General features: G+C 41.6%; 1 protein-coding gene across 1 annotated transcript in view; it reads right to left on the bottom strand.

Annotated features, from left to right (window-relative positions):
* The window catches only part of LOC124790075 (proliferation marker protein Ki-67-like), a 99,540-nt gene that overhangs the window by 14,732 nt on the left and 69,502 nt on the right, over positions 1–15,306 (bottom strand). The gene's annotated exons all lie outside the window — the stretch shown is intronic.

Genomic DNA, 15,306 nt, shown 5'->3' with positions numbered 1-15,306 from the left:
AAACAAATTCAATGCTCTATGATCTGGGAGCAAAATCTTTGGTAATGACAGATTAATAATGTTGTTTCATTGCCTAGCAAGGGACTTCGTTTGAGCACATAGCACTAGTCACTTTGCCGCATTGTAAAACAAACAGGCATGTATGCCTGCAACGTATCAGCAAGTGTCTTAAGTGTAACTGGAGCTGTCATCACCTGTCTAACGATGAACTGTAGTTAATTTCTTATTTATTGTTTATTCACTTCAGTTTCATTTTAAACCATGTCCAGTGTGACACGTGGTGCAAGCCCAACACACACAGAAATGGAGAACAGAACGCATTCTACACAGCCAGGCTTATAAATTCATATACTCCGTAAGAGACTACTTTGAAAAAGAAAAGAAAAAAGAAGAGACCTTATTTCCTGTTACTTACATCAAAATGACTGCAACAGCTTTGAAAGAAATCAAAAATACTGTTGTAATGATAGAGAAACAACAGCACAATATAGATTTTTATGAGAGTGCCTTATTCCTCTGTCACTTTTTCCTGGTGTTTACAGTCTTGTTGTGCAAGTGATGGCTTTAGACAATTTCCAGATACACACAATTTGTCACCTTATATAGATCTATCGCACAAGAAGATCAGACAATGGAAAGTCCAGGATGTTATAATGTTATTATAAGGGAAGGGACGACCATACATTGTCTACATTGCTATTTTCATTGCATTTAGTGCTCAAAGACATAGGCTTCAGCTATTCAGTTTTTAATAGAAGTAAAATATTAATGCAGAGGCCACATGATTTTGCATGTCAGTGCAGGTTCCTGTACAGAATCATGTGTGTGACATTTGAAAGTATAGCGTGACTAGCTAGATTGATGCCAGCCATTCATTACATACATACCCTATAGTGATGAAAGGCCTGAGGGGCGACAGCAGTGCCTATTCAAAAAAGGGCGGGAAAGATACTGTTTTACGTGCAGATACATCCAATTTGTGCAAAACTGCTTGTTAACATTTCATTCAAAAAGGACAGGTGACTATCGTGAAGATATGAACAGTGTAGTTTTACAGACTATGTGGTTCAAAAGTTAGCTTGTGGCAAATCTGATAACATCAGTGATTGTCATGGACAATGCCCAATATCATTCCACTGTTCTCATTACAAAACCAACTTTGGCAACAAGACGATGATATTCTGTGGTTGAAAACATGAGACGAGGATCTCGGAAGATTTGAATAGGGCTCAATTTTGAGGCACAAAAGGAACTAGGAGTTATTCAAAATAAATGTATTGCCACAAATATAAAAAATTTCCCCTTTTCTAAAGGCTCCGTACATGATCAAACATTCTGTCAAACTTAAGTAAGTTTCCCAAATGTTTGACTGTACACAGCGCTGTTTGATGTGTTTGTCCAGCATAGATCATGTTTGATGTGTTTACGAGAAATTCTGATTGATGGAGACTTTGACCAGATGGCAGATGATGTTTGTGTTGATGGTATGCCACGTACGTTTGGTGAAAAATTTTTTTTCTTATAAGTTCTCATTGTCCTGTGAGTTCCCATAACTATGGAAACTACAATCAAGGATAAAAATTACGCCCTCGTTAAACACTGGATGAATGTAGTCTGGGTAATTTGCACATCGTTTTAAGCAGAAGCTGGTTTTTCATATACGGGTCATTTCGTGTCAATTCAACCAATTTGAGAAAAAGTTCCAGCTGATAGTCTCAGATTTGGCTGAAATTTAGCACACCAATGCTACCGAGTGTGGAACACTCATGTACAAAATTTTAACTTCCCCTGCCAATTAGTTCCAGAATTATAGCTTGTGAAAGAAGGTGGCGTGAGCCGGAAATTGCAACCCGCATCTGACTATCTTCAGACCCAACTTCAGGTCTTAATGACTTTGGAACTATTCTGCACAGTCCAGTGAAATTTTTACAACCCAGTAACATCCATTTAGAGAACACACACTATGAATCAAAACACAAACAACATATTTCTGAGGGAAAATAAATTCCAAAATGTGATTAAAAATGAAATATGTTAAAAGGTACATATTGTAGGTGCCCTCTATGCCAAATATAATTCACTCAGAAAGGGTATAAATTTTTTTGTGGTAAGCTTAATGTGGCCTGAATACACACTGATCTCATCATGCCCATATCAGTCACAAAAACTGAGTTACATGCACACGAAAATACAAAAATTTGAAAAATTACCTGAAAAACATGGATTTTCTAAGTGTGGTAGCACAAAAGGGACAAGTGATATACAAGCCAAATTTCAAACACTGCATAAGTAGACCACAATGATACATAAATTTCAGAATGTTATTGCTAGGCATTTGTGTACAGTAGAAGCTGACAGATGTATTTGGTTATGTTTCTTTTAACATGATTTAGCAAGTAATAGTGATGATGCAGACTGCTTGTTTCAGATAAAGCTGCAGCAATTGTTGGGAACCATTAGGTAACAAAGTTAAACAATGGTAGTTTTCAGGGACAGAATGAGTCATTGTTAGGCAGGATCAACAAAGGGAACAAGCAACAATTACAGGTTACTCATGTTTTTAAGATTCTTGTTCAGACTGTTATAACTTGTAAATATCTTACTTGGTATTACTTTTAATAGGCAATATTTTCAAGCAATTTTTTTGAAATTTGGAATGTAGCAATAATTTTCATGAGAGTTGTCGCAACTCAAATTCTCTATCTTACAACTGCCTTATTTCTGTTATTAAAATGGATGTTCTCTACAAATTTTCCACCAGAAATTTAAATACGGAATTTCACTGTTAATGCTGTTTTGGTAAATTTGGAACAAATGTTACAAAGATAATATTAAAATCTTCTCAACTCACTTCAAATGATATAATAATACAATAAATAGCTGAGCTGTTGCCTGAATGCCAGTTAATGTGCCTTGAGCTATTTCAGAATCAAAAGTACAAGCTAAATTATTATTCCCAGTAAACTATAGCCGATGGGCAGACCTAAAAACAGATTTGAACTGAGCCCTCGAATTACAGTCAAGATCACACTGCATTTCCCAGAAATACAATATCTATGTTTAGTTGGCTGTCCAGGATTATCTGAAGTCAATAAAGGCTGTTATCTCTAGCAAGCCCTCAATCCAAATCTCCAGTTCATTTGGATCATATTTATATTTATTTTTCTTTCTTTTAGGTACACTACTTGATACTCCACATGTAAGAGCAGCAAAATATATTTTACGAGGATTGTTAAATTTGAATTCCGTCAACTGCCATACACTGACCCTGACAAGGTTTCGATTAACATGCTTACATGGACCAGTACAGTGCTGTATTGCCAGTGTCTGCCTCAAATGTTAAGCGACAAAATAGAAAGAAGGTGGTATGTCTATGTGCAAAAAGTCAGAAGCACTGCAAGCATGCATAAAGCAAAATTGTTCAAAAATGCCGCTAATGAATTTGGTGTTTAAGAGATAAGATTACCCTCTTTTTCTAAGAGGCTCCTTGTGTTAATATTACTTTTAACATTCTTATTCTGACCAAGCAAAGTTACCAATAGTTTTTCTGATCTAAAGTATATCTAATCTACATTTATGACCTATATTACCTGCTTACATTCTGAGAATACAAGAAGAAATAAACAAATAGAACTGTTTTAATTAATTTTTATCTTCATTTCCCACGTGATATCGCTGTTTTTATAATTATCTAGCATAACAGTTTCACCTGATCATTAGAGAGGTGAGAAAGAGAAGATTTTAATGTGACGACATTCCTTCTCTTGCTTCCAAACGTGTCATCCGTTCACTGCTGTCACTGGCTGCATATAACCAGCAGGTGACTCACCACCTTTCGTTTCTATCATATTCACAGCTAGTGTTGCAACACTGTTACACAAAAATGTTTAAGAACACCACTGGCCCGTATCCAGACAATACATTCTCTCACAGACACATAATACAGTTTAGTATTTGACCAATTTTTATGTCAATTCAAGTTTACAAGTGATAAATCTTCATAAGAAGAGTCAAGGTAGGCAGTACAAATTCCCACTGTTGGCAGTACACTTAACTCTGCTGCTCACTCCTCCCACTCCCACCTTTGTCCTAGTTCTCAGCCAAGCTGATGTCACTGTTTCACCTGCAATCTTCCCGAATTCTTCAAAATAAATCTGCACGTGCACTTAATTCCCAAAGCTTCATTTGTTTCTGAAAGAGAATCCTTCTAGTAACTTATTAACCTCATAATTAGACAATTTTTTCAAAATTATTTCCAAAGAATAATATTTTTTAATTAATGAGAAACATCTTTTAATAAATTAGATTACATATCGGCATATGAAGACAGTTTTTTAAAGTTCAAAATAATGAGTTAAAAATTTCTTAGAACCACCGATGGTAAAAACCCAAGTTTCTCTCATGCACTGGACTTTGACTACAATATCCTGAAGCTTTAAGTCACTTTTCAGTTTGTGTGTACCTGTGAAATCTAACCACGTGTTTCAGAACAGTTTCCTGTGAACATAAATCTTGGAGAAGGTGGCCCAGTGCAACACAGTGGATATATTTATTTCTTACTACTGGCGAGACGCTTGTTGCTCCACCGACAAACTGTTGTCATTTTCAGTTCATAATGAAATATCATATTCTTCATTCCCTGAACTGCTAAATTCAATGTCTAACTCAGAATCACTATAACAATCCTTTTTTGAAAGCATTGCTAAACAATACAGATGAGAGTCAAAGCTCATGTTTTGTCAATGAGTGTCCAAAGCTGCTCACAGTAAAAACAATATCTAGTGGCAACCACCTCAACGAAAACACTACAACCAGGCTACAAATGTAGTACCAGATGCTCTCTAATGGCCATCATATAATTATCAGTGGTGAAACAGATGTAACCGCAGTTTTATTTTTTAAAAAGCCTGTTCTTCAGTTGCTCAAGAATACCCAGGACTTTCTGTCAAAATAATAAAAATGAGAAAAAGCTCCTGGTAGGGTCACCAATGCAAAACTGGTCAGTTGCTGAGATTCCAGACAAAGCGTAGTCCCCAAGGCGACTCCCTCCTTGAAAGTATGTGGGTTGCAACTACACAGGGCCTTGGCTATGGCCAGCATTACTTGAACTTACTTGTGACAGCTGCTCCTGCTTTTCTTTCCTATTCGCTTCCTTTGGTCCAGTCTACAGCCTTCCTCCCATAATGGCACACCACACATTAACCCGCCAAAGGCCACTTGTCGCAGCCAACGTGGATTTTCCATTGCCCCATAGTGCATATTATGCCGGTCAACGTTACCGCTGTTGGTGAATGACGCTTCATCACTAAATACAACACGTGCAAAAAATCTGTCATCGTCCCATAATTTCTCTTGTGCCCAGTGACAGAACTGTACATGATGTTAAAAGTCGTCACCAAGCAATTCCTGGTGCATAGAAATATGGTACAGGTGCAATCGATGTTGATGTAACATTCTCAACACCAACGTTTTTGAGATTCCCGATTCTCGCGCAATTTGTCTGCTACTGACGTGCGGACTAGCCACGACAGAAGCTAAAACACCTACTTGGGCATCACCATTTATTGCAGGTCATGGTTGACGTTCACATGCGACTGAACACTTCCCGTTTCCTTAAATAGCTTAACTATCCAGCGAATGGTCCAGACATTTGGATGTCTTCGTCCAGGATACCAAGCAACATACATAGCACACGCCCATTGGGCATTTTGATCACAATAGCCATACATCAACAAGATATCGACCTTTTCCGCAATTGGTAAACGGTACATTTTAACACAGGTAATGTATCACGAAGCAAATACCGTCTGCACTGGTGCCATCTATCACAAAGCGAAAAAAAATGGTCCAACTAAAACATTCATATTTCTTCACGTACTACACGAATATGTAATAAAAAAATGGGAGTTTCGATTTAAAAAAAAAGGAGGCTGATATCCATTTGACCTATGGCAGTGTCATCTAGCGAGCCAACCATAGTGCCCCTCAAGCTAGACAAGTTTCGTTCTTTGTAGTTTTTCATTTGACACTTATTTCGTGAGATATTTGGCCCGGTCACGATCAACAGACCACCCTTTATATATGAAGCAGGCAAAAAAGGAATACAAACGCCTCAAAAATGAGATCGACAGAAAGTGCAAAAGGGCTAAGCAGGGATGGCTAGATGAAAAATTTAAGGATGTAGAGGTGCATTTCTCTAAGGGTAAGATAGATACTGCCTACAGGAAAATTAAGACACACCTTTGCAGAAAGGAGAACCAATATCAAGAGCTCAAATGGAAAACCAGTTTTAAGCAAAGAATATAAAGCAGAAAGGTGGAAGGAGTATACAGAGGGTCTATACAAGGGTGGTGTACTTGAGGGCAATATTATGGAAATGGAAGAGAATGTAGATGAAGATGAAATAAGAGATATGATACTGCGTGAAGAGTTTGACATAGCACTGAGACGTAGGTCTAAACAAGGCCCCAGGAGTAGACAACATTCCATTAGAACTACTGACAGCCTTGGGAGAGCCAAGCCTAACAAAACTCTACAATCTAGTGAGCAAGATGTATCAGACAGGTGAAATACCCTCAGACTTCAAGAAGAATATAATAATTCTAATGCCAAAGAAAGTAGGTGTTGGCAGATGTGAAAATTACCAAACTATCAGTTTAATAAGTCATGGCTGCAAAATACTAACACCAATTCTTTACAGACGAATGGAAAAACTGGTAGAGGCCTGTAATGGATCTGGGAGATGTGTTATTTTCTACCAGATTTGTCGATACCAAATCTAATGAGGGAGGTTGTAAATGTTTTCTTATATTTTTGTCAGAATATTTTTGTGAATTGTAATTTGCCTCATTTTATGCTAATTTGCTTATATGTTCAAGAGTGACAGAATATTGATTAATATTAGTAGATGTGACAAATAATATCAAAGAGACTGGTTAAAAGTGGAAGCTTGTGTGTTGTGTGAAATGTCTTTGACGCTGAAGTTGTCTTTGACTGTAGTCAGTCGGCAGTGAACACTTAGTGTGTGACGGTGGAACAATGTACAGGTCCCTGTTATAATAATTTGCAAGTGACCAGCAAAACTGAGTTATTCTACTACTTTTTTATATAAACATCAAGAAGGAAGCACATTCAGAAAAATGGTATTTGAAGCACCAAAAATGAGGCAAACGCATTGAACCAGGACATTTCCGCAGCCAACGAAACAGCATTATGGAATCATACTTTCACTAGACGATTAAAGCCAACACAAGAAAGTCAAATATCATCTTATAAACATCCACGGAAAAGTGAGTACTGTCACGAAATATGCTAAATTCGTGTGAATAAAAATAGTGAGCATATTTCAAGCCGACCTCAGGGAAGATCAGTTTGGATTCTGTAGAAATGTTGGAACACGTGAGACAATACTGACTCTACGACTTATCTTAGAAAATAGATTAAGGAAAGGCAAACCTACGTTTCTAGCACTTGTAGAATTAGAGAAAGCTTTTGACAATGTTGACTGGAATACTCTCTTTCAAATCCTAAAGGTGGCAGGAGTAAAATACAGGGAGCGAAAGGCTATTTACAATTTGTACAGAAAGCAGATAGCAGTTATGAGTGTCGAGGGGCATGAAAGGGAAGCAGTGGTTGGGAAGGGAGTGAGACATGGTTGTAGCCTATCCCCGATGTTATTCAACCGGTTTATTGAGCAAGCAGTAAAGGAAACAAAAGAAAGATGTGGAATAGGAATTAAAATCCTTGGAGAAATAAAAACTTTGAGGTTCGCTGATGACATTGTAATTCTGTCAGAGACAGCAAAGGACTTGGAAGAGCAGTTGAACAGAATGGACAGTGTCTTCAAAGGAGAGTATAAGATTATCAACAGAAGCAAAACCAGGATAATGGAATGTAGTTGAATTAAATCGGGTGATGCTGCGGCAATTAGATTAGGAAATGAAACGCTTAAAGTAGTAAAAGAGTTTTGTTATTTTGGGAGAAAAATAACTGATGATGGTTGAAACAGAGAAGATATAAAATGTAGACTGGCAATGGCAAGGAAAGCGTTTCTGAAGAAGAGAAATAGATTTAAGTGTCAGGAAGTTGTTTCTGAAAGTATTTGTATGGAGTGTAGCCATGTATGGAAGTGAAACGTGGACGATAAATAGTTTAGACAAGAAGAGAATAGAAGTTTTCGAAATGTGGTGCTACAGAAGAATGCTTAAGATTAGGAGGTATTGAACAGAATTGGAGAGAAGATCTAACTTTGCTATCGAGGTTGTTACGTGAAAACACCAAACAAAACAAATGGTTTAATCTTCTACAGGACAATTCAGAATATGGCATTTGCAGATAACACAGCCATGCTTGGGAGAAATTGTGTATGATGAGAGGTACACAGTTTCAGAACACGAAGCAGCTGCACTCAACTTGGTTATAAGCAAAGAAAAAACTAAATATATGATCAACACGAAAAACAAAACAAAGTGGAGAGGCATTTACCTATATGAAGTGTCTGAAAGAGTGAATCAGTTTGTGTCCCTCAACCCACAGAAAAACCAACAAAAGGAGATATGAAACTCCAAGTTGTAATGTCAACGATGTAAGGAAAGGATAGATTGCTGCTTATCATGAAGATGATTTGTAAGCAAGCACAACTCACCCACACATGACCACCAACTCTGGCATCTTAGACCAGAAAGCATTCTGATCTGCACTGCCGGAGTTGGCGGTCATGTGTGCATGAGGTGTACTTGCTTGTGTGAATGAGTGGTGTGCATTTTTCTCTTTCCAAAAGGCTGTGACCAAAAGCTAATGTGTACACCTCTTAATTGTGCCTGTCAGCAACTTAACATTTCACCTTTACAGGAAGTAATAATCTATCATTTCCTTACAATTTCAGGTCCAGTGTCTGTGACCATGTCATCATGACTGAAAATTAACGTGACAAGAGCTTTAGAAGGATACTTAAAAATGAGAAGCCCCGTCAGATTAAAAACTGTGGCTGGTCACAGAAGGATACGGTAAGATGTCAGTACAAGTAAAATAGAGTGAGTAAAGTGGGCCAGGAAATTAGCTTCTAAATTTAGATAAAAGCACAACTTTGCGGATGGAGAAAGCAAGTCGAGGTCACTAGGAGTTCAAGCTTCAGCAAGATTTACTCCGCCCACAACCACTGCAGAAACCAAATGTGGAGGTGCATTACACTGTTATAAAATGAACTTTCCCTCAGGAAACATAGGACTTCAGTAGCTGCTAACCCATTGTCCTCAAGTATCTGAGGTAATGAGGTAGTCGGTTGGATTGTTATCTCAGATCAGCGAACAGGGGATACTCAGAAAGAATATGGGCAATTGTAAGATGATTACCATAGCTGTATTGAGGGGAGTCATTGACACAAAATTAAGTCTGGTATGGCCAACACACAGTCAGCATCATATGATGGTATATTTTGGAAAGGCCTCAAGAAGTAAGCCCTTCCTTGGTGGTGACAATCTTTTTTAGCTTTCGAAGGTCGGTTGCCTGCAATTCCATATTACATGTTTCAAAATGTGACGCTGCACTTTTAATCTTAAGTAGCCAGTAATCAGTATTAAGATTGTCTCCTGTGGTTGATTCTTTAGCTTACTTATCAGATAATTCATTTCTCAGAATACCAGGTGGCTCTCTGTCTAAATGAGTGTTACTGTTGTACCAGAGCTGGGAAGGTCAACTAACAGATGGCTGTTAGCAACTGATTTTTTGGGGATAACACTGACATATCCCTTGTCATCTACTCATGGTATCGCCACAAACAATCAAGTCTCTTGATGAGAGTGCATGAGGGCCTTTAACATGGCAACCAACACTGCACTGCATACATTCCATACACTCAGCCAAGAATACTTCTCACACTCCCTCTTGTGTTCAACTGCAAGGCAACCCTATCATTGACTTTTGCTACACCTGTGTAGATTCATCTCTAATATGCGTAGTTATAGAGAACTGAATGGAACAGTTGTCTGCGAATGGTAAAATTGGCACTTTCCTTAGTACCACAAAAAGAGGCCCACCCAAATCATAAGACAGTTACATAAAACGGGGGATGCTGCAAGGGAACATGAATGGGGCAGTTGGAAGTCCTTGCACTAAGCTTACAATCACACCCCAGCTGCTCTACCTAGTTTTGGACACTTTGTAAACAGTTTGAACTGATGACTTAACAGTGTCAACACAGATGAGTAACAAACTGCCCATTGGCTTCTGTCTCGGGTTCTTCGTCCGACGTTCATCTAATGATTTTTCTGACGTTTCGCCAGCACGAGTGGCTGGCATTGTCAAAGCTTCACCCTCCATTGCCGGTGGTGAACTGGAGGCGAGCTCGCGGCCGCAGACTATATGTACCTGGCGCGCCAACATCCGAGGGCTTCTCCGCGGTCATTTCCGGTGCGGTTCTCCTCTTGCTACCTGCGACGGTCGTTCGCTGCAGTACGGGCAGCCAGGATCCGTTTACCTTAAGGCTTTCCTCTTTCTTGTTGAAACTGTTCGCGTGTTTTTGGATTTCTACAGCTTCTCTGAACAAGCGCATGTGATAGTGCTTCTCTACAGCCAGAATTTCCGTGTCGGCGAATTTTATTACATGGTCGGTCTCATTCAGTGCGTGCTCTGCCACGGCCGATTTCTCCACCTGCCTCAACCTGCAATGTCGCTTATGCTCTTTGATCCTGGTGTTAATTGATCGTCCAGTCATTCCGACATAAACCTTTCCGCACGTGCATGGTATACGGTATATTCCCGACATTTCAAGTGGGTCTCTTTTCTCCTTCGCCGATCTAAGACACTCTTTGATCTTCCTTGTCGGTTTGAAAATCGTCTTACGCCGTGTTTGCGCAATATACGGCCGATTCTGTCTGTCACTCTGGGAATGTATGGCAGAAAGGCCGTACCCGACATTTCTTTTTCTGGTTCCTTACTTCGCCGAGTGTTTGGGTCTGTTACACTTCTAACGTAATTTGTGGCGTACCCAATGCTCCGCACAACGGTTTCCAGGTGTTGCATTTCTCATTTGAGGTGTTGAGGCTCACATATTCGTCCTGCTCTCGTTACGAGAGTACTAATCATGCCTCTTTTCTGGCTCGGGTGGTGGTTTGTCAGATTGTGCAGGTATCGGTCCGTGTATGTCGGTTTCCAATACATACTGTGTCCCAGGTTTTCGACATCCCTTGTGACCAGCACATCTAGAAATGGCAGTTTCTTGTCCTTTTCTACTTCCATGATAAATGTTATGTTGGCATGGAGGCTGTTCAAGTGTCTTAGGAAGTCACCGAGCTGTTCTTCACCATGGCTCCACACCACGAAAGTATCATCGACGTACCTGTACCACACCTTAGGTCTGCAAGCCGCCGAGTCCAGTGCCTGTGCTTCGAATTGTTCCATGAAGAAGTTGGCCACCACCGGTCTGAGAGGACTACCCATGGCGACACCTTCCAGCTGTTCATAGAAATCGCCATTCCACGTGAAATAGCTCGTGGTGAGACATGCATGGAAGAGCTTTTTGATGTCTTGCGGGAACATGGAACCGATGTGCTCCAGAGCGTCACTGAGTGGCACTTTCGTAAATAACGAAACAACATCAAAACTGACCAGCATGTCGTTTGGCTCAAGTTTCAGTTTCTTCAGCTTCTCAATGAAATGTCCTGAGTCCTTAATGTATGTGTCGGTCTTCCCCACGTGTGGCTGGAGCAGAGAGGCCAAGTGTTTCGCCAGTTTATACGTTGGTGAGCCAGAAGCGCTAACGATCGGTCTCAGTGGAATGTTGTTCTTATGGATCTTGGGTAATCCATACAGCCGAGGCGGTAAGGCTTCTGTGTTGCGCAGGTTTCTCTGTATGTCCGCCGGCAGAGAAGACGCCTTGATTAATCGATTCGTATTCCGAGTGATACGCTGCGTCGGATCTGCGCTTTGTTTTCGGTACGTCGTCGGATCTAATAGGTCTCTGATCTTTTGCTCAATCTTCGGTCTTCATTACGACAGTCGCATTCCCCTTATCGGCAGGCAGTACCAATATACTCTTGTCGGCGTTGAGATTCTTAATGGCTTGTACCTCTTCTTTCTTCAGGTTGCAAACTGGTGGTTTTGCTCGGCGCAGTGCGTATTTCCTCTGCCCTTTCACAAGGAAGGGTCCCAATGGCTGCTTCGGTGTTGGCAATGATGTCCTCCATAGGTATGGTTCTCGGGATGATAGCGAAATCCCCTCCTTTTTGAAGAACAGACACTTCCTCTTCGGTCAATTGTCGTTCAGTGAGGTTGACCACTGTGTGTGACATGTCAGGAACCGCCTTGTCGGTCTGCTTCCGGCATCTTTCAAACTTTTTCTTTTGCCGCTCGGTGCAGCGCTCGAGTTCGTTCGGCATGCTCCCGTGAGTGATGCTGTCGATCTTGTCCCAGTCTCGATGCATTCTGCTACTTAGTTGATAGAAAATGTCCAGAAGTTCCTGATCCGTTCTTGCCAAGTCTCTCCGTGTTGTATGTATTCGCTCACGAAGAAAAGCTCGTTCCATTCTGTCGTAGATACGATGTGCTTAGGCGGTGGTGAATATGCGCTAGCATCTCAAGAACTTCAGTGTAGCACATTCATCTCGGCACCGTGACAGGAAGGCGAGAGAGGACATCAGTCGCGCTTTCTTCTTCCGTCGTTGGTCAAGGCGTCGGTACAATCTGCAAATCTCCTCCCCGTAGAGGCGTAATACAAAATTGATAAGGCTTTCGTGGCCACTTGTTGACAAACTGCCTACTGGCTTCTGTCTCGGGTTCTTCGGCCGACGTTCATCTAATGATTTTTCTGATGTGATGAGTAAGCATTTGACAGACTGGTCACAGATTGTCAAGAGTTTTTGACATCTGATCCTCAGTAGTGGGATGCAAGTTTCCACAAACAGATTGTCCTTGGTGTTCATACAGAAAGCTACAGGTGCCAACCGCATATCACTGTAGTGGACAGCAGAAAACAAAGTACTAATAGTGCTGTTGATCCGTAAGCAACATATCCAGTCCAGATGGTATAAAAATCTAAACTTTGTAGACTCACAGAGGATCCATGCTGCCTGTGCACCAGGAGATACTGCTGAGAAATCAGAGGGTATTAACTTTTCTCATGAAATTTACCTTGAGTTGGCATCCACAGAGTAACCACATTATCTTATTGTCAAATAAGAGGCCTAGGACTTTGGAAGTTTCAACAACTTCAAGTAACTGGTTACCAATTTATATTTCTGGGTGGGAGTGCATAGTTCTCAGTCTACACAAATGCACACCCTGCGTTTTCATGGGAAAAAACTAATACTGATGTTTCAAGGTCTGCTGATGTACTTTTGGTATGGGTCAATAATGTTTAGTTTTAACACATGCAAAGATCATCAACATGTGATGATTGTGAGACCATGGGTCCCACTGCAGTCACGATACTATTGATTCTGATGGCGAAGAGGGTTACACTCAAAACTGATCCCTGGTTGGTTGGTGGGATTGAATGGACCAGACTGCTATGGTCATCGGTCCCTTTTTACAAAACTTCAAACACCCACACAGAATAAAAACGAACAATGGAGATAACAGACGATACAGGACAAGACAGACTCAGACAGAGACCAGACAAAAGGAATTAAAATATCACAGTGTGACAGTGGTTGGCCGACCATAGAGCCGAAAAAGGAAAAGCCAACCACAAAAAAAAAAAAAAAAAAAAAAAAAAAAAAAAAAAAAAAAAAAAAAAAAAAAAAAAAGTCTAAAATCATAGGCCACAGGCCACAATAAAAGACACTCAGATGAAGTGATAAAAGCCCCCTGCACAAATAAAACGCAAAACTAAGCCTGCCATGGCAGTGTCATCTGTTAAAAGGGCAGGGAGCGTATCAGGCAGCGCAAACGTCTGCCTAAGCACAGCTAAAAGGGGACAGGCCAACAAAACGTGGTCCACCGTCACAGCAGATCCGCAGAGAGACATAGAGGTGGGTCCTCACGGCGCAATAAGTGGCTGTGCGTCATCCGGGTGTGCCCAATGTGCAGCTGGCAGAAGACAACGGACTCCTTGTGAAAGACCCGCAAGGAGGAGCGCCACGCACCAGTAGTTTCCTTGATGGCCCAAAGTTAGTTTGGGGAAGGCAGGGTGCGCTATTCTTCACCCCAGGTGTGAAGTACATTCTGCCGCATAACTGCCCTGAGGTCACTCTCCAAAAGCCCAATCGATAAGGCTGGAGCACCTATAGCTTGTTTGGCCAGCATGTCAACACATTCATTGCCTGGGATGCCGACATGACCAGGGGCCCATAAAAAAGACCACAGAGCGGCCGCAACGGGCAAGAGTATGGAGGAACTCCTGAATAGCCATCACCAGACAAGGGCTAGGGAAACACTGGTAGATAGCTCGTAAACTGCTCAGGGAGTCGCTATAACGAAGGAATCACCTGAGCAGGAGCAGATATACTCTAGGGCACGAGAGGTGGCGACCAGCTCAGCAGTGAAAACGCTGCAGCCAGGCGGCAATGAGTGTTGTTCGTAATGGTCCCCTAGAGTGAGAGCATAACCGACATGACCAGCAACCATCGAACCGTCAGTGTACACAACGCCAGAGCCCTGATACGTGGCAAGGATGGAAAGAAAGTGGCGGTGGAAGACCTCAGGAGGGACAGAGTCCTTTGGAGCCCTGTGCCAATTCGAGCCGAAGGCCTGGGCAGGGCACACACCAGGGGGGTGTACACAGAGGGTCCCAGAAAAGAGGTGGAAGAGGGAAAACCCCAAGCCTGGGGAGAAGCTCTGACGCGAACTGCAATCTTACAACACGACCGGGGCCGGCGTTCTGGGAGATGGACGACAGACTGATGGAACAGGAGATGATAATTGGGATGCCCAGGAAAGCTACAAACGTGTGTAGCATAAGTGGCCTGTAAACAATGGCGCCGTAACCGCAGTGGAGGGACACCTGCCTCCACAAGTATGCTGTTCACAGGGCAGGTCCGGAAAGCTCCAGTGGCAAGTTGGATCCCGCTGTGAAGTATTGGGTCCAGCACCCACAATGCAGAATGGGATGCTGAACCATAAGCCAGGCTCCCAAAATCCAGACGGGACTGAATCAACACCTGGTAGAGCCATGAGAGGGTAGACCGGTCAGCACCCCAGCTGGTGTGGCTCAAGCAATGCGGAGCATTAAGATGCCGCCAACACATCTATTTAAGCTGCTGAATATGAGGGAGCCAAGTCAACCAGGCATCAAAAACCACACCCAAAAACCGATGTGTCTCCACCACAGCAGGAGGTTCGCCGTCAAGATAAAGCCGTGGCTCAGGGTGA

Source organism: Schistocerca piceifrons, chromosome 3 (genome assembly GCF_021461385.2).
Source record: "Schistocerca piceifrons isolate TAMUIC-IGC-003096 chromosome 3, iqSchPice1.1, whole genome shotgun sequence".
NCBI lineage: Eukaryota > Metazoa > Arthropoda > Insecta > Orthoptera > Acrididae > Schistocerca > Schistocerca piceifrons.
Note: the sequence above shows the minus strand (reverse complement) of the source record. Positions and strands in the feature narration are given on the sequence as shown.